The sequence below is a fragment of the Equus asinus genome, chromosome 5, assembly GCF_041296235.1.
Source record: "Equus asinus isolate D_3611 breed Donkey chromosome 5, EquAss-T2T_v2, whole genome shotgun sequence".
Lineage (NCBI taxonomy): Eukaryota > Metazoa > Chordata > Mammalia > Perissodactyla > Equidae > Equus > Equus asinus.
Window position 1 is genome coordinate 97,120,405 of NC_091794.1, and position 24,247 is coordinate 97,144,651.

At 56.7% G+C, this 24,247-nt stretch overlaps 1 protein-coding gene across 4 annotated transcripts in view; it reads right to left on the reverse strand.

Moving 5' to 3' along the window:
• The window catches only part of EPHB2 (EPH receptor B2), a 180,728-nt gene that overhangs the window by 143,666 nt on the left and 12,815 nt on the right, over nt 1–24,247 (reverse strand). The window contains exon 1 of one of the 4 annotated variants that reach the window (XM_070510728.1): nt 13,719–13,785. The exons of the other annotated variants lie outside the window; for them this stretch is intronic. The gene's annotated coding sequence lies outside the window, so the exon portion shown is untranslated. Of the gene's footprint in view, nt 1–13,718; nt 13,786–24,247 lie in introns of those variants that run through there. 4 annotated transcript variants of the gene reach the window in all.

Below are 24,247 nucleotides of genomic sequence, written 5' to 3' on the forward strand. Positions count from 1 at the left end.
GGACAGCCTCCTCATGCCTAAGATTCTTGTATGTAGCCCCTCTCTACTCACCCCTCAGGGTGTCTGGAGGAGAAACTGAGGCAACAGGTGCCAGGTTTGCGGCCTGGCCCAGGGTTGCGCCACCTGCAGGGGCCAGCTGGGTTCCCTGGCGGAAGTGGGGTCGGAGCATGTCCGTGGCTGGAGAACATCCTCCTGCTCCCCCGTCTTCCCACAGGCCTGTCTCCCCTCCTGTCACCCCCTCCCCGCCCTGCCCACTTCCCCCACACCTCATAAATCTGCTAGCCCAGCCGGGCCGCCCTCCTTAGACGCCCAGATAAAGCCACACGCTGGCAAAGGGAAGGAGGCCTGGGTCCCTGGGCGCTGACGCGGCTGGGCCTTTCCCCGGGGGTCTGGGGGTCAGTCTGGCTGAAGGCTCCCTGTGCACATCTCCGGGGCCCCTTCCAGTCCAGCCGCCCGGCTGAGCCCCCTGCCTCCCCTCCGGACCTTCCTGCCGCCCATCCATCCCAAAACCGCAGCCGCGCAGACCTTTCCTGAACACCCCTTTTATCATGTCACTCCCTGCTCGTGGCCTGCTGGTGGCTCCCCAGCGCCTGTGGGAGAAAGCGCAAACCTCTTCCCCCGCAATTCCTGAGGCAGCCCAGCCGCCCCCTCCAGTCCATGTCCCCCCCGCCCCCCAGCCCCCGAGCCGCTGCGCTGGCTCCTCCCCCTGCGGTTCCCACCTCCCCACTTTGGCTGAGTCCCCGTAGTGAACACCGTGTGCCCAGAGACAATGCGGGCTGCACCCCCGGCAGTGTGACCCTGGGCCCATCACTTCCGCTCTCGGAGCCTTGTCTTCTCATCTGACAAAGAACCACCTGTCCAGAGCCGTCCTGAAGACCGCATGGGACGAGCTTTGCCCATTGCAGGCCCAGTGCCTGGCCCTTCATAAGGACTAAGTAAGTGTTAGTCTCCCTCCTGCCTTTTCTGTGCCTAATAACAACAATAATAATAATAATGATAGCAGCAAACGCACACAGTGCTTGTGCTGGGCTCAGCTGGAAGCATTTACACGTATGACCTTATTTCATCTTCTAAATACCTAGGAGACGGGCAGCGTATTGTCCCCATTTTACAGATGGGGAAACTGAGGCACAGAGCAGTGACGTCATTGCCAGGGTCATGTGACCAGACAAGGGCAGAATGAAGATTTGAACTGATGCACCTAGCGCCCCCAGGAAGCCTTCTTGAGGCCAGGGAGAGGTCTCTCCTCTCTGTCCTGCTCATCCTCTAATAACACGGATTCGGAGGTTCGCCCTGAGGGCACCGGGCCTGGGGATGGGGAAGGACAGACCCCTGGGACAGATGGGCCTTCCTTTCCACAGACCACAGCTTGGCTGAAGGTGGCCTCCTACACATTCACTTTGGGGACCCCCTCCCTGCATCCATCTAAAAGTAATTCCTGATCTTTGTTTAAAAAAAAAAAAAAACTGTAAAAGGGAGTGAAAATGAACTTGGGGAAGGCAGGTCAGTGCAGTCAAGGAGAACGGAGCTTTCAGGGTCCCAGTGCCTCAGACAAGTCCCTCCTGCTCGCTGGACCTGTGTCCTCACGGGGACCCGATGCTGCATTCTAGAACACTATTCCGTAAGAACGCTCCCCCTTTGGAGTTCTCTTCAATCCCCTTATCCCTCAAAGAGAAAGTCTCCACTGGGGCCGCGAGGCTTCAACACCTCTTGGAACACGCTGGAGGGAGCCTCAGGCCGCCTCTGGGGCTCACCCCTTCTCCCCTGACCACCCCTCCCCTGTGGACCTCTGGCCGCCACCCTAGTGCCTGTGGGGGCCTCTGGCTCTCACATGCAGCAAATGGGAGGTGAAGGGAAGCCACTCCCCGCGGGCAGCCTTGGCCAGGGAGGGCGGTGGAGATTCTGGGGTCAGCCCCACGGCCCCACGCCACGCCCTGGTGAGATGGTGCCCACAGCAGTGACCGGCTCCGTGACACGCCCTGGCATTGCCTTTGCTGCTCCCCTGTCCCTCTGGGCCCCCAGCCTCTGTGTCAGCCCCTCCTTTCGGCGGGAGGGAGCCCCGTCGAGAGAGCGAGCGGCAGCTGGAGCTGGACAGAGCGCGGCCGGGCCCCGGGTCTGCTGTCCTACAGCCAGTTACCTCGTTTGTGTCGAGAGAGACTGGCGTTTTATTTACGGCGGGCATGTGGACCTTCCTTCCTAATACATTTACTCCAGTAAATAGAAAAGTGAGTCATTTCAGGAAGAACAGCGAGAACACAGCTCCAACAGTGGAAATTGAGGCTGACAACGTGGAACCACAGGACCGACGCTCCTTCAAGCCCGAGCTTTCTGGTTGGGCTTGGGGACATTCCTATTATCTTTGTGGGTTGAAAGAGCTTCTGGCTGCCCCGTCTCTCTCCCAGGGTGGCCACAGTGGGTGCAGCATCTGTGGGGTGCCCCATGGGGAGCGCACGGAACACCCTGGCAGGCACGGTGCTCAGGCCCAGGACTTGGGGTCCTGCAGTGGCCTGGAACCCCACGCCCCGCGCCCACCCTACTCGGTGTCATAGGCTCATGTAAGGGTGAAGCCAGGGTTGGGGAGCAGGCCCAAGGTCCTTCCCCTCGTCTCCCCAATCCCAGCACCCTCTGGGCTCGAGGCAGAGGTTTCAGGAAGGCCCCCCTCCGCACATCTGGAGCTCATTACGCCGAGGAGCTGGAAAGGCTGAGGATATAAATGGGTCCAGCAAGGGTTTAGATAAATACAGGGATGAGAGATCCGCGCCAGGTTACGGAGGGGAAGTGAAAGGATGTTCGAGGAAGATCCTTAACCTTGTCAAGCTCACCGACAAACTGTCCCCCGGGGGCCGTCGACTCAGCAGCCTCCTCTCCTGGCCCCGCAACGGGCAGCCCGAGTGCGGCCAGAGCAGGGCCAGCTCCCTGTCAGGACGCCGAGGTTTTGCCAGGGGCCGATCCTTCTGCCTGCTTGGCCATCCCCTCCCCTTTCGTTCGGCTCAGGGGAATTCTCCGGCCGCCCAGGTTGGGTGTGGACGGACTGACTTGTATGTCTGCCGAACCCACCAGCCTCGGCCACGAGAGCACACTGGAGGGCCCAGGGGGTAGTAATTATATGACAGCAAAGAACATCGACCATTTATCGAGCGTCCCTCATGGGCCACGTGTTTCATATGCATCTATGCATCGACTCATTTAATCCCCACAACGGAATGGTGAGGCAGGTCCCCTGATCATTCCCACTTTTCAGGAACCTGAAGCTCAGAGAGGTGAAGCCACCTGCCCAGGGTCACACAGTCAGGAAATAGGGGAGCCAGGATGCAAATCCAGGGCTGCCGGACTTGGGAGCTCACGCTCTTTCTTCCGCACCAGGATGCCTCACCCAGCAGGTGAAAAAAGATGGTTGACTGGAAGAATGCATGGGAAACGAAATGTCAGCCTGGATCCGACCCCATCAGGCCCTTGTCAGAGGCTCTTATGGGAAAGGGGGTTTTATTTCCCCTGCATGTCCCGTCTACACAGTAGGAGTGCCGCGCAGTGCTTTTCTGTCTACACAAGTCATCCAGACGGTCGTAAATCACATCTGAAGGGAGCCGCAGACGTTACGAAGAACACGCATCACACTGCAGACTCACAAGGAGCCTGCAGAGTAGGTTTCATTTGACAGATGAGGAAACTGAGGCCAAGAGAGGAGAAAGGACCCACCCGGGGCCACGAGAGCCAGTGATCAGCCAGGGCCCAAAGCCTTGCAGGGCCACGGCCGGATTTGGGGAGAAGCTGGCCCCAACCTGGGGCCTTGGTTTCCTCCTCTCTATGATGGGGACGATGACCCCAATATTCTCCTCCTCGCTGGAGCCCCATGTCCCTCCAGGACGAGGAGGGGCCCCCCCAGCTCGGTGACTCAGCGACACGAGCTCCTGCCTCTGTGCAGCAGGTCAACCCCACCTCGTGCATCCTCCCAGGCAAGTGTCCTCGAGCTCGTCCATCCTCACTTTCTATACGGGGACAGCAAGGCTCGGAGGGGCCAAGCACCTGCTGAAGACCCAGGATCTGAACCCAGGTCAGCTCACATCTCTGCGAGGCAGAGGCGTGGAACCTTCTGGAAAGGTGTGGAGGCAGGGAAGATGGGCACCGAAGAGCAGGCTGCAATGAGACCTGGGGGAGAATGTGAGGAAGTCAGCTCAGTGGTGGACAAAATGCTGACGCGGGCCTGGGCCTCGGGGTGAGGGCCTTCCTGTGTTGCAGGGATCATCAGAGACACGGGGGATCACGTTACAGCCCCGGGACACTTCCGGGCAGGTGAGCACACCTCAGCACTCCTGCCGCCTGGCGCCTATCAGCCCTGAGTGCAGGAAGCAGACGGTGTGGGCTGCAGGTGCGAGCTTGGCCCCATCTGCCCTGGCGGCTCACAGGCTCACCTGCTGTGTGACCTTGGGCACATCCCATCCTTCTCTGGGCTTCAGCTTCCCCATTTGGCATGTGAGGAGCTTGGACTTGGATGAGACCAGAGCTCCTCAAACTTCAGTTATTCCTAGATTGTTTTTAGGACATTGGCCATATCCATGTGACCACCTGAACTACACTTTATTTTTAAATTGACTCCCTTATTTCTACTGAAAGAAATTCATTAGCAAAGGAAAACTCAGGTTGCCACTGTAACTAGAAGGAAGCCAGCACCGATTCCTGGAACCAGTAGTGTGGAGAGGTGCTTAAGAACATGGGCTCTGGAGCCAGCTGCCTGGGTTCATAATCCTTGCTCTGACTCTCACAAACTGTGCGACCTCGGGCAAGTGACTGAACCTCTCTGTGCCTCAGCTTACTCATCTGAGAGATGAAGATAATAATAGTGCGCATCTCATAAAGTTGTTATAAGGATGAAAGGAGTCAATATTTGCAAAGCACCGGCACTTGGTAAGTGCTGCGACGTGTTTGCTGAATAAAAATACATAAACAACTATGCACAAGGAAAGCAAGACGATGCCCAGGCATTCCAGCTCCCTAATAGGGTCTGAGCCCGAGGCCTGTTTTTTCCCTACTGAAAAGGGAGATTAGGGGCTGTCAGAGAGGTGTTAGAGACATGTTGGCAGGAAACAGAGACTTTCTCGTGAGTAATCAGCAGGCCCAGAGGAGGGGAAGGGGCCGTCCTGCCCCGTGACTCAGTGTTATTTAATGCCATTTCCGTGTCCCCCCCGAGTCTGCTCTGTCCAACACCCTGGTAAACACGGGACTAAAGCACGTCCGACGTCTGACTCTGATGACCCGGGACTCCAGGAAGAGACGAGAGCAAAGCTCTGATGCCACAGAACGGTCTGGGCCAGGCACCCCCTGGACCCCACATCCCTTCGTTCTCCTGCCCCTTGTCTGCTGAAACCCTCCTACGCCACAGCCACCGCGTGCCCTGGATCGTCTCGGCCAGCCCCTAGTTAAACCGTCCGCTGCACGTCCTCTCACGGGGAGGCGGGACAGGGCACAAGTTAAGAGCAAGGATTCTGCACTTTACACCCCATGGCTGATCTGCCTGGAGCGCGTCAGTCACATCCCTGCCCCGTTCCATTTCCTCATCTGCCGCATAGGGACAAAACCGCCTCCCTCAGAGCGGCGGGGGAGGCTAAGGGCTTGGCACAGCTCGGGGCACACGGCGCTCAAGAACTTCACGTTGTTGTTGTTAGCAATAAACCCCAAGTGCAAGAAAAAGGTCCCTTGTCAAAGCACGTGTCTGGATCGCAGTCATTGTGGCCCTTCGTGCATTCGCTCCTCACGCCCATCCTTCTGTCTGTCCGTCCTCTGATCAGCTGACTCCTCTCAGCCCCGCAGCCGCCAGTGTAGGGCTGGAACCCAGTGGAGACCCAGCTGAGTGAATGTTTGCTGAGTGAATGACTGAAGTAATGTCTCCCCAGAGGCTGGGGAGGAGGTGGTGTCCTTCCCTCTCCATCCTGGGCCCACACCCTCAGCTTCCTTTCCTTTTCCTTCTAAGAGGAACCAGAACGGACGGCTTTCCTCGGCGGGAGCTGACGTCATGCTGGGATCCGTGACATCAGACAACCAGAAAAACACCTTCTGTCGTCACCTGTGGAACTGAACACACGGTTTGAACCCCTCTCTTCACCAGGCCTCTGCTGGGTGTTTACGAGGGGCCCAGCCCTGGGCTAGGCAGCGTGAGGGACAGGGTTCCAACGGAAACACGAGTCCCAGGCCCCGCCTTCCGTTCCTCTTTCTCCAGGGCACGAGCATGTGCTGGCATCAAACTCCCAAAGTACAAAGGACCAGGCTGGCCCTGAAGACAGGAGCTCACAGACAACGGGCTCCATGACATGTGTAGCCTAGCTTGTTAGTTTCCGTCAAATAATACACACTCTGCCACTTCTAGAAGAATCGGAAGGAAGTTTATAATTTAAAAAACATACATATGTGACATGTGAATGACATTTATATAAAAAGAGCATGCAGAAAGCCCTGAGAGGTAAGAGAAAGAGAACCGTTCCATAAATCTGGGATGAGATAATGACTATAATCATGAAAGTGTTTGCTGCTTTGAGCTTCCCAGCAGCCTAAGTGAGAAAGAAAGCAGGTTGAGAGGGGAAGATGAGGGAAATAAGAACAACAGTCAAAACTTATGGAGTGCTTACTCTGTGCAAGGTATTAAGAGCTTTATCTGTAGAAACACACTGAATATTCACAGCAACCCCCTGAAATAGATAAGATTATCTGCTCCATTTAACAGATGGGGAAACTGAGGCAAGAGAGGACAAGTCACAGCTCAGTGGCTAGCTTTGCCACCACACTCTTCTGCCAGGCCCCTTACTGGTGCCTTCTCATTGGCTTTGCATAACTCTCCCAGGTGAGCTGTGTTACTATCCTCATTCACTAAAAGACGTAACAGAAGCACAGAGAGGCCAAGTGACTTGCCCAAAGTTACACAGCATGTCAGTGGCAGAGGGGGCCTGCCCAACCTTCCTGCCTGCTGGCAGGCTGGCTCAGCGCCACAGCACGATGGGTTCTGGAGCTCATGCCACCAACAAAAGGAAGCAGAGTTCATTTCAGGAGACGAGACAGGTCACACCTGAGTCCCCTAAAGGCAGTGGAATCCCTGCTGGCAGACGGCCCTGATGACTGCGGGTCTGGCAATGCCAGCTCACAGGCTGCGTGCCATGCTGAGGTGTCTGCTTTGCCCCAGGGGGGTGTGTCATCTCAGAGCCCCTGCCCCCTGCCCATGGCCGTGTGAAGGCATGGGCAGACGGGACTTGGGGGACCCCAAACCCCTCTCATTTTCCCTCCCAGGATGACAAAGAGGCCTGGTTGGTCCAGAGTCAACAGACCTTGACTGAGTCTGACCTCGGCCCGCTCCACCGGCGGCAGCAACGTCAAGGACTGAGTAACGCAACTCAGTGAAAGCACTTAGCACGCTGTCGGGCACACAGATAACGCTTCATCAATTCTAGCTATTATTGCTACAATTAACCTGGCCCGGGCCTATCTGTGGGCCACGGCCGCTCTGACCATGATGGACAGACACGAGCCTGCTTTACGGGGCCGAGGTCCAGTGACCAAGGTTGGAGCCAAAGGCAGTTCTCTCCCATCCACCTGGATTTCTGGTACGAAGCAGCTGGTGCAGAAACCCGAGTTCCAGTCCCGGGCCTGCGTCTGACTGGTTGTGTGATGTGGGGCCGGCCAATCCTCCTCCGGGTCTCAGTTTCCCCCTTCCACAAAATAAGAGGCTCAGATTGAGGGACTCGCCCACTCTGTCTGTCACTTCATCCTTTATTTCTTCCGACTTGGCAACATCCCCAAGGAGGCAGGCAGGCCGGTCCCCACCCGCTTCCAGAAATGAGGAGAGTGAGGCTGAGAAGAGAAGGGATCCACACCCGAGGCTGCCGTGGATCCGAAGGGCGCGGTGGGAGGTGTGGACACGGCCCCAGAGCTGGGCTTGCTTCCCGGCTCCTGCACGCCCTAGCTCGAAGGTCACCTTCCCGCCCCGCCTTCTCCACCCCGAAAGGTGGGAGTGAGACCCCCCATGCAGGGGGCGGTGTGGGTGAGGAGCATGGCCAGAGGGCCGAGCACGGAGCACGGAGCATGGCCCACCATAGGTGGTCCATCAGGCCAGTTTCACCATCTCATCTCCCCCCTGCAGAAAACTCTGGAATGGCTTCCTGTTGCTCCAAGGATGAGAGCGCACAGGGCGGGGCTGGACCAGGATCCCACAGGCCTCCCCACTCAGCCCACCCCCTCCCCCTCCCAGTTCCAGCCACTCTGGGTCCTTTCAGCTCCAGGAATCCACGCTCCTGATGGGTGTCTGCCCAGGCTGTTCCCCCTGCGTGGTGCTCCCTGCCTTCCCTGTGAGCCAGGTCAGCTCTCACTTATCTTTCAGGTGGCACTCGTGCATCACTTCCTCCAGGAAGCCTTCCCTGGCCTCCCTACCAGATCCAATCCCCCCTTACAGCCTCTTTTGGAGGAGTGGTCCCAGATGCAGTGGCCCATGTCTGGGAGGTTCTTTGATGACTGTCTGCTCTGCCACCGGGCTCTCGCGTGGTCTTCCCACTGCTGCCCCTGGCCCCCGGCCTGGCCTGGCCCACAGCAGGTGCTCACACATGACGGATCCTGAGCAGAGCAGAGCTGATCTCTCGGTGGTTGGCGGTCTTTCCCACCAGGCCTTGGTGGCTTATAGAGAAGTTAAACTGATCGTGTTCTGTCCCCACTTTGCAGGCTAATGGCAGGGGTCAGGGGCAGGGCGTGGGCAGACAGACTTTGAAAGATAAGCTGCAGGTTGTCATAGAAGCCAGATGACACACCAGTCCCATCAGTGCGAAGACACCAGACCCTCTGTGTTCACGGCTACTGACCCACATGAGGCCCAACCTGACTGCCACTGCTGCGCACCCACTGTGTGCCAGGGCCCTGCACAGACCATGATTACCCATTAAATTCTCCCAACCCTGTGACGTAAGGATTGTCACGCTCTCTTAGAGAAGAAGGAAACTGAGGCTCAGAGAGGTGAAGTCACTGGCTCAGAGCCACATATTAGAAAGTGGAGAGGGGTGTTCAGATTAACTGAGAAATAACACGTACACAGTAAAGCCACAGATCTTTGGCGCACAGCTCAATGAATTTCTCAAATGTGTACACCGGTGCGGCTACCACGCAGAAAGTTCCCCGTGTCCCGTCCTCGTCAATAACCCCCCCCACACGCAATCACTAGCCTGACTTCCACCATCATTGATTACTTTCACCTGCCTTGGAAGTTCCTATAAATGGAATCACTCAGTATGGTTCTTTGGTGTCTGGCCCGTCTTGCTCAGCGTAACGACTGTGAGATTTATCCATCACGCTGCGTGGTATCCGCATTTGTTCTTTTTTATGGCTGCATCGTAGTCCACCGTGTGAATACGCCACCCTTTATTTCCCGAGTCTTTGTTGATGGGCATTCGGGTCTTTTCCAGCTGGGGCTGTTATGAGCAAAGCGTCCACGAACCTTGCAGTCTAGCACCTAGCCGGCGCTCACGTGCCCTGATGTCATCGACGTTTATGCTAAGCAGGAGATGGACGGTTGGGCATGGGGTAGGCACACATCTAGCTTTACTGGAAACCACGGAACTGTTTTCCAAAGGGGTTCTATGGCTGGTTTTATTCACAGCATTGCCCCAATCTGTTTCTTCAGGAAATCATGATGTGGGGTGATTTTAATATTTTGGATAAAGGTGATTTATTGTGTTAACAATGAAATGAGATTTGATTCTTAATACTACTGGGTGATTTCCATTAGAAACACATTCACAGATCAATTATCACTCTCTGTCAGGCCTTCCATGTGCGGTTCAGGGGTTCAGATAAATGAACCCCTTTATTTCACGGCTCCGTTAACGGCTGCCCTGGACACCAGGTCAGGCTTCCTGACGCAGAGCCTGGGGGCTGCAGGCCAGAAGCGGATGAGATGACCACTTGTGGAGGGGTGGGAAGAGCCCACTACACGCCAGGTACCATCCTCACAGCTCTTTCTCATCTCCTTTGACCCTCCCAACCGTATGAGAAGCAGTCATGACTACCCCCTTTTTTTTTTTTGAGGAAGATTAGCCCTGAGCTAACTGCTGCCAATCCTCCTCTTTTTGCTGAGCAAGACTGGCCCTGAGCTAACATCCGTGCCCATCTCCTCTACTTTATATGTGGGACGCCTACCACAGCATGGCTTGACAAGCGGTGCCATGTCCGCACCTTAGATCCGAACCAGCGATCGCCGGGCCACCAAAGCGGAACGTGCGAACTCAACTGCTGTGCCCCCAGGCGGGCCCCATGACTACCTCATTTTACAGAGGAAGAAACTGAGGCTCAGAGAGGTGAAGTGCCTTGGCCTGGGTCCCACAGGAAGTGAGTCTCTGGAAAGGGAGGCCTCCTGGTACTGGGGGTTGGCAGCCCATCAGGACGTTCCTGAGCCCTGGGTCAATGTGACTGTTGACAGCCAATGCACTCGCAAGAGTATGATGCCTAGTACACAGTCTGTGCTCAATAAATGCCTGTTGGTAACTGAGTGACCAAATGAGCGTAGCTGATGTCAAAGTGGGAACAGAACAAGGACCCCTGGGTGAACCCGGGGGTTGAACTTCTCTGCCCAGAAAGATGACATGAAAGCCCTTGGAATAGAGAGTCCATGAACCCCATTCCCCTTCCGATCCAGGGGTGGCCTAGGAGCCAGGATCACTGCTCGGAGCTCCCGCTCCCAGCTTCACCCCTCACCCCTTCTATCGGCATTTCCTCCATTGCTCCCCACTGGCCCTGTGCCCACCCCAGATGAGAAGTCTGCCTCGTTCTGGGCGTCCTCCTCCATCCGCCGGCGGTCTCACATCACAGAATGTGACTGCCATGAACCCAGACTTTGCAAGGCCTTTACAGGCGCTGGGCTCCAACGGGCCAGGAGGGTGATGTGCAGGGCCCTCAGGGCAGGGGGCCTGGGTCAGGCCCTGGCTTGGCCCCCGCCCACCCACTCAAAAGAGGCCCAGACCGGGTTCAAATCCCGACTCAACCACTTCCCCGCTGAGGGCAGGTGCCTTCACCACACTGAGCTTCACGGCTCGTCTCTAAAACCGGAAGAACAGAGACCCCCGGGAGACGGGCCCGGACGGCAGGCAGCCAGCGCACGGCGCACCTGACGCTCTCCGGCAGGGTGACTGCTCTCGCGGCTCCGGTCCTCACGGTCATCACATGGAGCCAGAGGCAACGGGAGAAACCGGCCGAGCTCCCTTGCTGGGAAGAAAACCAGGCTGTCCGAGTGAAGACATCCTGCTCCCAAGGCTCTTAGATTTCCTTCCAGATCTCCAGACAGGAGGAACAGATGGCCCCACAGTCCACTCACTCACTCAACAAGTATTTAAGTGCCTACTGTGTGCCAGGAGCTATTCTAAGTGTCAGGCAAAGAGCATCTAACAGGTAACTAGTTGGTCTCCGCCGGGCTGGGGCCAGGGGGCCCCCTTATCTCCCTAGGAGAGACAAGCCGGCTTGGGATTAGATAAGAGGGAGCCTGGGGGGCGTGGCTGGGGCAGAGCAGCCAGCTATGGGAGGGGGGACACAGCCCGCTCCAGGAACGCGGTTTTCAGGCGTTTTACTGAAAAGGAGGATAAAGTGGAGGGGACGGAGTCTCGAGGTGTCAGGTTAGGGAGACAAGTCCCAGCAGCCCCAGGGTGAGAGGAGAGGCCTCCCATGCGGCCGCCAGGGGAGAGCCTGCGGAGGCGAGGGGATGGAGTAACGGGATTGGGGGGTCTCCAAAGTCAGCCCCCCCCGTCCACCTTTAGGCCGCACCCGTGGGTCCACACGCACCCTAGGTAGCCAGGCCACTGTCGCTGGGGAGGAGGAGCCCGTGGAAGCTGGGACCGCCCCCTCCGCCGCTCAAGGGAAGCTTGGGGCTCGGGGAACAGAGGTGGGCAGAGGGGAGCAGGGTGCTCGGGCCCAGGTACCGATCCCGCCTCAACTAAGGCAGCCTGGGCGATGGCAGGGGCAGCTCACACTTGCCGGGCAAAATGAGTCCAAGGCCGCCCACGACTAAGGGCGGAGGAGCTGGCCCTGCTGGGTGCTTCTTGGGCTGAGGGACACCGGGCTCTGGAGGAGAAGGCGGGGTGGGGAAGGGCATCCAGGCAGAGGGAACAGCAGTAGCCAGGACCCGGCACTATGAAAGGGTAGGGTGAGTGCTGGGAATGGCAGGACACTGAGGGTGGCAGGACACACGGCTGGGGTGAGATGAGTGGGTCTCAACTGGGCACCGTGCCCCCCGCTGCCAGTTAGCATTTAGAAATGTGTGGAGGCAGGTCTGGTGGTCACGATGACAACTGAGACTTGTGACCGCTCTTGCTCACTGCTGCCACCGCAGTGGTGCCACCTGCAACCCGCCAGACAGCAGGACCCCAGGGCCACGGGTCCAACCCTTTGAGGACTGTCAGGGCAGGACGACCATGGGAGGCGCCGCCACAGGCTGGAGCCTCGGGTGGTAAGCGTCCTGCAAGGAGCAGGACAATCCCACAAAAGGAAGAGCTGTCCTGACCAAAACGTGAACAGCGACCTTGTTTAAAAAGAACAGATTAGACCAATCGTGACACTCACCCCCCAAAAGAAGAACAACACCCAATGACCACAGTCGAAGAGAATGTCGGTGAGGCCAATGATGGGGACGTCCCCCAGATGGAAAGGGCCTGACCACGTTGGTACCACTGAAAAAGATCTCAGGGTCATTGGGGACCACAAGCTGAGTACAAGGAAGCAACAAAAGGCTCAGGCAAATCGTTTGGGCCTGAAGCTTCAAAAACGGGGTTTATTTAGCTAATCCCTCCCAGGCCCCCTGCCTCAGCGCCTGGTTTCTCTAAGGATTTATTTTGTGAAAATGTCTCTCTCAACAAGTAAGTTATCCTGCCCTGAGCCGACGAGGGAATTCTTCTCTGCGCTCAAAACCACAAACCCTGGGCAGCGCAGCGCAGCTTTCTGCAGCGTCAGGTTATGAATCACTCATCAAATCTGAGCTGATTCCAGGCCGGGCGTGGGGGCGGGGAGCCTTGTTCCCAGCCCCAGGGTTGCTGTGCCGGCTCGGGCCAGTTTCTCCTGACTCCGACTCCCCAGGGGTGATCTGCTGGGGACACCAGAAATGCCCAGGCTGGCGTAGGTCTGATCTACTGTGCCAGGCCCTCCAGGTGGATGAGCTCCTCGAGGCCTCGGGACAGCCAGGGGAGCTCAGGCTGGTTAGCCCATCTCAGAGACGAGGCTCAGGGTGAAAAGCAAAGTGGCAGAACTAAGGCCAGAAGCCATAGGGGTCCAAGCTCTGAGCGGCTTTAGTAAGCCAACCAAGACTCCCCAGAATGCTTGCTCACTGCCGATGCCCCAGGGGTGCCATCCCCAACCTGTGGGACTACAGGACGCCAAGGCCACTGGTCCAACCTTTCAAGGAATGTGGGGGCACCTCGGCCCCAGGGGTTCCTCCATCACAGCTTGCGAACACCTCTCCTCTCTGCCAACCTCAAGGCCCAGCTTGAGTCTCATCCCTCCTGGAAACCTCTGCAGCAGAGCCCGGGCGCACAGTAGGTCCTCAGTAGACATTCGTTGAATGCAAGGAATAAATGATCAAAATGACCACCAACAGCATTCGAGCTGCGTAAGTGGCTACTGAAGGACTAAACGAGTGGCTGGCTGGGTGAGGTGCGGTCCTGAAACAGGAAGGCACGAGGGATGCATATGTGGACGTGAACCCCGCTTCTGCCACTTACCAGGTGGGCGACTTCAGGGAAACCGCTTCGGTTCCATGAGCCTTGGTTTTCGCATCTATGAGATGGGGACCGTGGTGGTACTGACCACGGGGAGCTGTCATGAAGATGCAACAGGATAAGGCACCCGCAGAGGCTGGCACAGCACCCGGCACCTGGGTTCAGAGACGGGAACTGTCACCCCAACGACCATCATCACCCTTTACGACTGGTCCTCGACGGCTTCAGACCAAGCACACCTGAGGTTTCCTGGCATCGGAAAGACCATCAACGCAGACACGCACACGGCCAGGCCTATTCAGGGACAAGAAAACGGCAACGGAAAGAGAGAAAGGGAAGCGAGGACCAGACCCCCAAGCGAATAAAGCCGTGTGTGCTTCTGTGCAGACCACCCCCAAAGAGGGGGCCGGCCAGGAGGGACCCCCAAGAATCCTTCTGGCCCCAAAGTGGGGATTTCTCAACTCTGAGATGAGCTGGTGTTTGTCACCTTCCAGCGGATTGATCGGGTCCCGCCTCAAGGCAGAGCATGACCCTGAAGGCCTCTGCCAGGTGGGGCCGATGACAGAGCCACCTTCTTCTGGCTGAGACCCCGCTCCAGTCCCTTCCAGGGTCCACCTAGTTTTTGAGGCATCACACAGCCTGTGCATTATCATCACTTCCTCCCACTTCCAAGGTCTTGAGGGGGTGTCACGCTGAGTTGTAAAAGCTTCTAGGATAGGAGAGGAAGTTATTTTTGTGGGCAGACAGTGTATTCATTCATGCCCTCATTCATAAAACAGCGGTGAGAGCCCGCTGGTGACAGACCCTGTGCTAGGCACTGGCAGCCCAAGAACGACTAAGATCAGACAGTCTCTCCATTCCCGTCTAGTGGGGAGGCCGATGCTGACAAGATTAGCCACACCCTGGTGTTAGAAGGTCATCGATAAAAGACTTGTAGATAAAGGGCTGAGGGTGGGTACAGAGCAGGATATACTAAGGAGGGAACATTTGAGTTGGGCCTTGAAGGATGACTAGGAGTTCGCCAGACAGAGACAGGAGAGAAGGGCATTCATTCTAGGCAGCAGCTATGGCCTGAACAAAGGTCTGGGGGCACAAGAGTTTATGACATAAGTGTATGAAACCTGGAACTTATGGATGAGAAGGACAGGGACAGGCAGGGAGGTCAGCAGGGGTCAGGTCACCATCACCTGGGCTAGTAAACCAGGGAAGCGGTTTGATTTGGATTTTTTAGATAATAAGGAGCCCAAGGTCTGAGCAGGGCAGTAACACGGTCTGAGCTGCAGTTCTGAAGACTCAGTGGCAATGGTTCGTGGGGTCCAGGAGAGGAAGGGTGAGGCCTTGAGGGCAGGTGGTGGCGGCAAGGATGGAGAGTCAAGGAGGAGTGGGATCAGCCAGGGAGAGACGGAGGCGCAGACGAGACTCACGTGCTGGCTCTGGCCCAGGGCCTCTGCCCCGAGATCCACCAGGCAGCCGGATTAGGAGACGGGAGCACTGGGTGATGCCCAGGACTCCTAGTTGGGCTGATGGCTGGATTCAAAGATGCCAGAGGCCCCTGGGGGCATCCCACGTACTTGGCTGTGTCTTCCCTTCGGAATCTGCCCAGAGAGCCATTGCCAAGGTGGCAGCCCAGATTTCTGAGCCAACCAGCCTCCCCCAGCCTCCCCTCCCCTCCAGCTCTGATGGAGGACGGGGAGAGGGGCAGGCCGGGCCCTGCGTCTCCATCAACGAAGTTCCATTATCCTCCGGGGCCGGGGACCCCCTGCCGCCGCCCCACAGCGCGCTGGGAAGAAAAGCTCCTCTCTGACAAGAAAGCCGCGTTCCAGACCGGGCCTGGGGTCTGGACAGCGCCTTTATCCACAGTGACCCTGCACAGTGTCAGCGGCACAAATGCAGCGGGCTGCAGGGTCTGCCCCCACCCCCAGAGGGTCTGGTGCTGAAGCTGCGAAAGGGCCTCCCCCTGGGGCCTATGGGAACCAGACTGCGGCCTGCGGGCCCCATTGATGCTCCCAGGCCCCTCCCCACCCCCCGAGGAATCGTGCTCTGGCCCGGATGGTGACCAAGGCGGGTTTGTGGGGTGGGGGCAGCTAAACAGAGCCCCTTCTTATGCACTGGAAGGAAGTCTTTGTCCGGCCTCCAGAATTATTTGGGAGGAGAGCTGAAGGGGAAAGGCTTTTGTGCCTCTGAGCCCAGCCCCTGGGCCTCATCCCTACACCAGCCACGCAAGAGGGGCCTCCTGGTCTCCAACATTCCCCCAGACGCGCCTGCTCGCTCCTCACTCAAGCCCCCTCCAGGGTCAGTCTTGCCAAGGAGGAAAAGGGAGGCCTCACCTGACCAGCCTCCTGCAGACACCTGTCTGCACGTACCTTTAGAGGCGGCGGGGTGGCGCCCTCCCTTCCACACGCCATCCCCCACCCCCTTAGGGCAACAATAATGATGACCAACTACTATTATCTTTATTGAGTACTTCCTCTGTGCCAGGCACGGTGCTATGTGCCTCTTTGTGCTATATGATCATCCTCATTTTACTGATGGGGAACTGAGGCTCAGAGAGGGAAAGCAGCCTATCTAAGGTCACAGAGCGTGGAAGTGGCTGAGGCAGGATTTGAACACAAGTCCGTCAGATTCCTGAGTCCACACTCTTAACCACCACATAAGACCACGTCTGCTAAGGAGGGGCGAATAGGCGGGGGGTTCTCTTCTAAGTCCAGTGGCCTTGTCCACTCCCAGCCCTCAGGCAGACTGACTTCCAAAGACACGAATCCTTAGGCTGTCCTGGGGTGGGAGGGGCGACAAACTCCCATAATTTCAGCCAAATGAGTCCAGTTAAATTGAAGATTTTCCAGTCACGTAGAACTGAGAGCGGGGCTCTCCCCAGGGCCCTCGGATCAGACCCACGCGAAGTGGAAGGAGAGTCACCGTTCAGGGAGGTCAGGGAGGTCCCGGGAGCCAGAGAGGCCGCCCTCAGCCGCTCCCCCTGCTCAGGCCCCGGGGGAAGCCCGCCCTCCTTTTCCAAAGGGAAACTCACTGCGGACTTCGGAGTTCCCGGCTCCCCTGGTTCTTGCCAGCGGCCTCCGGAGGACGCTGCAACCCTGGGCCCAGGCCGGAGGGGCAGAGCAGGTTCAAAGCCCCGCTAGGCAGGCTCGGCGAGCGCTCCCCTCTCAGAGCCTCAGTTTCTCCATCTGAAGACTGGGGAGCCCTGCGGCTGCTCCCGAGACCCTTGAGAGAGACATCAGCCCCCAGCCCCACCCCGGGCTGGCCTCCAAGTGGGGCCCAGGGCGGAGCTCTGTCCTCCCCTGGCTCAGGCCCTCCTGATGGGGGTGGCCTCCTGGCTGTAGTTGTGTCTTTAGAAGCCAGAAGTCCAAGTCCAGAGTCCCGGGTCCACTCCTGCCCCGTCCCCACGAGTCCCAGCAACCCGATGTAGCAGCGATGAGCACGGGCTTTGGAGTCAGGAGATGGGAGTTCGAATCCCAGCTCTGCCAGCGACTGGCTGTTACAGAATCCCCCCCGAGACTCAGTTTTCTCACCTCGAAAACAGGTAATAATAGTCCTGCCTCACAGCAGCAGATTCCACAAGGCAAGGTAATTAGCGCAGAGGAAGCATACGCCAGTTACCACGACGCGAGCCTGCTCTGTAAAGTCAACACTGTGCTCACGGTTTTTGCCGTTCACATCGTTACTCATCACCATGTCACCTTGACAAGTCCTCTGTCCTCTCCGGGTCCTGGTCGCCCCGTCTGAGTATGAAGGGGCTGACTAGACAGGCAGCTGAGGAGGGCGACACACAGAGAACCCAGACAGTCCCGGGTTTGAATCTGAGCAAAACCCCCTTGGGCAAATCCTTTCCCCTCTCTGAGCCTTGGTTTCCTCCTCTGTATCATGGGCCTCATTCTTCATCTGTATTCAGCTGACATTGGCTGTTGAGCGTGTCACGTGCCAGGTCCTGGGGCAGATGCTGCTGGTAAACAGATGAAGAGGGCACAGTCCTACCTCCAGGTGGTGGGTCACAGTGACACCCCCTCCCAGGAGGGGCCACTGAGACAGTGCCTGAGAACAGGCCTCATGAACTGCACAGAGCTGCACTGTCAACTGCTATTAAGGGTCCCCAGAGGCCCTCCAACTGCAAATCAGAAAATAAAGGAGGGGGGTCCCTAAATATTCACCTGCCACACAAAAATAAGAACCCTCTAGCAGAGGCACAAAAGGCAGTTTTAACATCTAGTCCTGCCTCTGTGTGTGTGTGTGTCTGTGTGTGTGTGTGTGTGTGCGCGCAGGCGCTGGGGGGCATGGAACCAATGAGGTCATGTGGAATCAGACTATTTTGTTTTAACACAGCATTTTAAAAATACTCTTAATGATATGAAGATGGAAAGATTTTCTCCAAAGTTAAAGAGAACTGTTAGAGCCGCCCTCTGCCCCGCCCCCCAGGCGCTCCCCCAGATCCTCTGGCCCCCCACCTCCAGGCATCAGCCCCCCACCTTCCCCATGCCCCCTCACCTCTCCCAGGCCCCCGCAGCTCTTCTCTCCCACTCCTGGGAGCCAACTGGCCCACACATCTGGGCAGAAGGGAGCCAGAATTCGCGCGCCCCACCCTCTTTGGAAAGAGCCCTTTCCAAATGGGTTCTGATTTCATCCTCACAGCAACACTGGGAGGCAGACCTTATGATCCCCACTGCACAGATGGGGAAGCTCATCACCCCTGGAGCTCAGAGAGGCTGCGTCCTTAGCCTGAGGTCACACAGCCTGCAAATGGTCTAGGGCCCTGCAGCCCAGTCCTTTCCTCTAGAGGGCGCTGTGTCCCGGGGCCACTGCTGCCGGGCTCCGCAGGTTCCGACCCCCAAGCGTGAACCGTAGGATGCTGGACCGAGGAGCAGGCAAATTCCCCCAGGGTGTGGACTGGGTCAGGGTACAGCCTGGATAAAGGTGTTCCCAGCCCTGGCTTCTGTGCCCTGCCCTCAACACACTGATGCTGATCATTCACTGAGCACTTAGGATGTGTCACAACCTAATAAGGTGAGGACGATTATTATCCCCATTTGCAGATAAGGAAACTGGGGCTGAGACGGCAAGCAAGCTGTCCCCGGTCATGCCTAGAAAAAGCCGGCACCGGGACTCGAACCCCGTTGGTGTGGTCGTGGAGCCCCTCGGCCAGCTGCCTCGCACTGCAGCCCCAGCCCCGCTTTATTCAACCACCTAGGGCCCAACACACGTCTCTTGTTTAACCCAGACTTCTTACTGAGCCTCTGACCTCCCTGAGGATGGCGAAAAGGCTTAGTCCTCTCTGTACCCCTCTAAGGACCCCGGCACACAGCAGGTGCTTAATGTGTGCAGATCCAAGGGTGCTGGCCATGAGCTTAGGCTGGCCAGGGCATAGAAGGTGCCAAGTCTCATCCTCCCGTCCCACAGAGAGATGAACCACAGCCCAAAGACGGAAAGGACTTGTGCACAGTCACCCAGCGAGTCCTGACTAGGTTGGACCTGGAAGCAGGCCAGGCCCTTGCCCGCCCCTCTGCCCTCCAGACCCCCCAGAACGGCTAGCACATGCTGGAGTCGCCAACGCGGCTGCCGAGGTATCGCAGTGTCAATCAATTATTAATTTATGTTAGAAACGAAAAGACAGATGCTTCCACATCACAAACGCAGAGAGGGCCTCGCAGGGTGGGAGGGGGGGCAAAGGGTCAGGGTGAGAAGACGCTCACGGTGCCTCCTCGCCTCTTCTCCTTCCCCCCAAATCCAATGAAGCACAGCAGGGAGAAGCCCAGGGCCGTCTGTCAGCGGGTTCCCAGCCTGCCACCTCAGCCCCCCTGAACTCTGCGGAGCCTCATCTCTGTCCCCGGCTTAGCTCGTGTCCCCAGTCTATTCGCTGCACAGCTGTCAGATCCTGTCACTTCCTCAAAACCCTCACTGCTCCCATCTCACACCAGGTGAAGCCAAGTCCTGACCGAGGCCCCCTGCCCTCTGATGGCACCTCCTCCCACTCTCCCCTCGCCCTCCTGCTCCAGCCACACTGGCCTCCTCGCACGTTCCTGCCTCAGGGCCTTTGCCCTGACTGTCTCCTCGCCTGGTACACCCTCCCCCAGGTTTCCACAGGGCTCCCTCTCTCTCTTCCTTCGGGCCTCTGCTCAAACACGGCCTCCTCTGAAAGGCCCCTCCTGGCCCCTCTCCTCCGGCCCGCCCCCTCATCACCCTTCCTCTGCTCTATTTTTCTTCTCAGCACTGTCACCACCTGACCGGCTCACCAGACGTCAGTCCTAGTCTTGCCCACTAGAAGGAAAGCTCCACTGTAACCTGTTCACAGTCGCATGGCTGGCAAGAGGCTTAGGTGTCAAAGGCACCAGGCTGCAGACCCCCAGGGGCCAGGGACCCCCGGCACCACCCAGCTGAACACCAGAGAGAAGGAGGGGAAGGGTCAGCCGACTTGATGCCCCCGGATCTGAATGTACATCTGCCCCCACTTACCCACCCTCCCGGCCACTCCACCTCGCTGAGTATCAGAAGCCTCCTCGTCCACCCAGAAGAGCAGTCCCGGCGCGCCCTCCTTCCAGGGGCTGTGCTCATCCAGTGCGTGAGCTCCCGAAGGCCAGGCCCACCATGCCTGACTCACTTCGGCTCCCCCACCCCCACTGGGGGCCTGGCCCGGTGCCAAGCCCCTGCAGACTTCAATACCAGGCTGTTCAATTAAGGGAGATGATGGATGTCACAGCACTCTGCCAACTGTCACCCAGAAGAACAAACAGAAGCGTACCCTCTTTTGCGTATCCTGAGAACTGTTTGTTCGCTCATTCATTCATTCATTGCTCCAAGCAATACCCATTTATTGAGCACCTACTACGGGCCAGGCACCGTTCCAGGCCCAGGGAATCTAGTGATGGAGCAGCTCAGTCACGGCCCCTGCTCTCGTGGAGTTTATGGTCTGGCAGGAGAGAGAGAGAGAGATGGTCAAAGATTCAACACCAATTATTTTTAAATTATGACTTTGACAAATGCTGCAAAACATCAGCCTGTGGAGCTGTCAGTTGCTCAGGGAAAACCTTAAAAACTGGAAAATGGGGGCCAGCCAGGTGGTGCAGCGGTTAAGTTTGCACATTCCGCTTTGGAGGCCCCGGGTTCACTGGTTCAGATCCCGGGTGCAGACACGGCACTGCTTGGCACGCCGTGCTGTGGTAGGCGTCCCACATATAAAGTAGAGGAAGATGGGCATGGATGTTAGCTCAGGGCCAGCCTTCCTCAGCAAAAAGAGGAGGATTGGTGGTGGATGTTAGCTCAGGGCTAATCTTCCTCAAAAAAAAAAAAAAGTGGAAAATGGGTGAGAGTTATCCAGGTGATGACTGAGGGGAACAGTGTTCCAGGTAGGTGGATCAGCCAGTGCAAAGCCCCAGTGATTGGAGGAAGCATAGGGAGTGTAAGGGATTGAATGGGCAGAGCAGCTGGAACTGCGAGACTGAGGTGGGTGATGGACGTGAGTCATCTCCACCACCACTGGGCCTTGGGACGGGTGGGTCCTTATCCCGGGAGCAAGAGGAAGTCATAGAGATGTTTTAGAGAAACAACATGATTAGATGCAAAATCCAGTCCCAGGCCATGTTCTCCTAATATTGGTCCACGTGTCTCTTTGTCCCCGTGCGGCCAGAGTTGGCTCAAGTCTCTCAAATTGGAGAATTTAAAGGCACAAGGTCCTCTCCTCCCAGCATCTCATGCCCAGGTGAGAACATCCACCACCCTCAGGACTGAGCATCCCAAAGGTGTCTAGGTGCCCGCTGCCTGAGGTCTGCCCGCTGGCCGAGGTCTGCTCAACAGCACAGTTGTCACAGAGAATGAAAACCTGCCCAGAAATCCAGGAAACTCGGCACGGCTCCCCCTGTGATCCTAACTGGGAGGCATTACCCCGAGTGAGCAGATTATCAGGATGTGTAATTTCTGGAATAAACACAGCTGTGTTTGTTTCTCCGAGCGGCGCTCCAGACAGCAGCAGCCTGGCCTGCCGCGTGCAGCTGGAGCCTCGCACCTCGGGACGGACGCCGTCGGGGAGCAGAGAAAATGCCCCCCCGAAGGCCACCAGCGGCTGCCATCCAGGCAGATCTGTCTGGGGGCCGATTCAGGGCCCCTCGAGAAGCGGGCAGACAGAGCACAGAGGTGCCACAGTCCTGGGAGGAGAAGCGACCGTCGAGAACCCTCCAGGTCTCTTCCCTTCGGGATGAGGGTCGGTCACAATCCGCAGAACAATCTAGAGCAGTTAGCCTAGGAGGCCCATGTGGAAGGACCCTGAGAAGGTCAGAGTCCAGCCTCGGGGCTTTCCAGACAGGGCAAGTGAGGTCCAGGGAAGGGAACGGGAAGAACACGGCAGGGGACACCGTACACGCAGCCTCCGCTCTCTGCCAGGCCCAGAAACAGTCCCAGAAACGGCTCAGCTCTGTAGCCGCCGTGCAGCCATGCAGCCTGCTGTCAATCCCAGCTCCATCGCCCAGGAAGCCTGTGACCATGGGCAAGTCACATGTCATCTCTGTGAGCCTTAGTTTCCTCCTCTGTAAAGTGGGTGTAATCATTCCTATTCTGTGGGGCTGTCCTGAGGATGAAGCAGGATTCTGCATGTAGAGGGCTCTTTGCCGCATCTGGCACATTGTAAGGAGCCCATGAATGATGGCTACTCCTCACTCATTCATTCATTCGTTATTACTGAGCACCTGCTCCGTCCCAGGCACCATGCCGGATACTTGCAAACTAGAGACAAAAGTCCCTGCTGTTATGAAGCTTACCTTCTTACGGGGAGAAAGACGATGAGGAAATGATGCTTTACTTTTGGCATCATTATTATTCCCATTTTACAGAACGGTAAACTGAAGATCAGATGGTTAAGTAAATTTTAAAATTTCCACTATTTATTTTATCCTATCTCATTCTCAAAAGGGCAGAGGCAGATGTTAAATAATTTATCCAAGTCTCTACAGCTAGAAAAGGGAGCCACTGACTTTGAAGGTCTTATCTCCCTCAGAAAGAGTTTCAGTGGCTACAGACATAGCCCCAAGTTCCAGGCTTGCAACTGGCTTTGTGTGACCTCAGGCCGGTGCTGCCCCTTTCTGGGTCTCAGTTTCCCCATATGTCCAGCTCTGATATTTTGCATTCTGGGATGGTCCCCAGGGTGCTGCTTGGGTTGTCTGGGTTCTGTGGAAGAGCTGAGCCCCAGCAGGGTGCCCACAGCCTTTCCCTGGTTTCTTCCTTGGCTCCCTACTGCCTCCAGCATCAAGGCCAAACGCCAAAGGTTGTCCCTCAAGGCCTCTGGTACGCGGCTCAGCCTCCTCCACCAGCCTCTTCTCCCATTTCTCTCCTTCGCACACTTTCATTCACTGTGGCTTCTACAAACCTGCCCCTTTCCGGCCTCTAGGCCTTTGCTCAGGCTGCTGGCTCTGCTAAGAACGCCCTTCATTCCTTTCACTGTGTGTCAAAAATCCTACCCAGCCAGATACGCCTTCCCTGCCAGCCCAGGCTAGAACTCTTTCCCCTTGCTCTCAACATATTCCATCTTACACACAAGTATGTATTAATCACATCACTGAACATCTCTGAACCTGCTTTTTTTATCTGCAAAACAAGTGTTAGTAACTATTATGCAGGGCTGTCGAGGGGAATAAACGAGAACATGTCAGAAAAGCAGCTAGTATGGTGCCTAGCACTTAATAGGGTCTTAATAGTGGGAGGCTGCTATGAGGACGATGCTGATGATGGAAGAGGAAGAGAAGAGAAAGAGAAAGAGAAAGGAAGGAAGAGATGGAAAAGGAAGGAGACCTTGCCTCCCCCTCTCCAGGGATATAACTCTGAAATTATGACGTCAATTCTGTTTAACTCCTCTCTGTTTCCCCAGCATCCTGGAAGCTTTCAGAAATGATTGTTGAATGGATATTCAGATGAATGAGTGGGTGGATGGATGAATGGATGGAGGGATGGAAGGACAGAGGGTGAGATTATGGGAAGGAAGGAAGGATGTATGGACAGTTGAATGGAAACAGTTAAGTCTGGAGGAGACTGAGCGTGCTATCCCAGAAGCCTAGCAGCGTAGCATCCCACTGGCAGCTGAGGCTTCTGGGACCAGATGCCAAATCTGTTTCCCCTGGCACCAAGCTCCCGTGCTCCTGGCCAGCATCAGTCTGCTCTCAAGGTTGAGTGAGTGGAACCTCGGGGCAGCTGATGCCCAGGGGAGTTCCAGTTCTTCCCCCACCTGTCACCAGCCTCCGAGAGCACCGGCCTCTGACAGCAGGGACGTGTCTCCAAAAGCGTGAGCCAAGTCAATGGGAAAATAGGATTTACTTTACAGAAATCCACTTTGGGGGCCAACTTCTCCGGAAGTCCCCAGTGCAGAAACTTTGGCAAATCCACAGTCAAAGGCTTAGAAGGTTTCTCCAAACCTGGGGAGTATGCTGTTTGCCAGCTCTTTCTAAGCCCAGAAACTGGAGAATAAGGAAATATCACAGTCCAGATACCAAAGGGAATCTGAGGGGGAGAAATGAACTCTGGTTTTTGGTGTTTGTTCATTCTTCCATCTA